This window comes from Etheostoma spectabile, chromosome 3 (assembly GCF_008692095.1).
Source record: "Etheostoma spectabile isolate EspeVRDwgs_2016 chromosome 3, UIUC_Espe_1.0, whole genome shotgun sequence".
In the NCBI taxonomy this organism is placed as follows: domain Eukaryota; kingdom Metazoa; phylum Chordata; class Actinopteri; order Perciformes; family Percidae; genus Etheostoma; species Etheostoma spectabile.
The window spans coordinates 27,007,551-27,008,629 of record NC_045735.1 but is presented as its reverse complement, the minus strand read 5'-3'; positions in this window follow the sequence as shown (position 1 = coordinate 27,008,629).

The following is a 1,079-nucleotide window of genomic DNA, read 5'->3' as shown; positions in this document are numbered from 1 at the left end:
TGTGTGTGTGAGACAGACACGTGTTATCCTGTACACTCATGCACCCATGGGTCTATCTACATGCAGCTTAAAATGTTTATTTCAAAAAATCTAAATTTTCCAAATAAATTTTAAAATAAATCATTTTGTTCAATGTGTTTTGACACAATTTTTCTGAATGTCTAAAACTAATGATTAAAGGATAATTGTATTTCAGGATCACCCTGGATGCTTAAATAAAACGTCTCATGGACAGAAAGTGTATACACGCAAGAAATTGCGCTATTTTAAGGAAGGCTAGCATCCCAGTTTATCCTCAAATTCCCCGGCCTTACTACGTCACTAACCCGTATAATCTCTGCCCTCGCCACCATCACTTTCTTTCCCTTCAGTTCTCATTTCCTCCGGGACAAATCCGCTTCATTTTGCATGCGTAGATGACTGGGCTTCATCGTCATGATGCTTTTTACGTGTTTATTGTGTGACTTTTAATTGATTTGAATGTGCACAGTCATACAATTCTGGATTTTAACTATTTATCCTGAGTTTTTATAATTCACATTCCCATCTCACCTTTTACAATCTCAACTTCTCGTGTTTTGCAAATCTGCCTTTTTGAGATAAATCCATTTTTGAGGCTATCCCTTTACTGGCTTAAACCCCATCCTTTCTTTTGGCTTTAACACATTTCACCTCATCCCTCTCTTTCCAACCTCCATTTTACCCAATTCTCTTTCAATTTACAATTTCATGTGGCTTTGTTGGCATGACAAAAAATACATCTGTGTCGCCAAAGCATAAAAACAAACATACATATAAACAACAACAAGGAGTAAATCCCACTGATATAATAATACAAGTAAACAGGATACTTATGATATACTTGTAGATACTAAAAAAAATAGGTGCATGTACCTTAAAGGATACTTTGAAACAATAAAAATAAATAGAAAAATAATAATATACAGAATTCTCTATTTATTTAGCCTTGTATTGTGGCAGGAGAACACATTTAGCTGCTAGCCGTGCTTTTATCTTCCTCTAATGAAAAAAGGAATCATTTTTTTCCTTAGTGTAGGTAGTGAAGCCTGGTATATGTT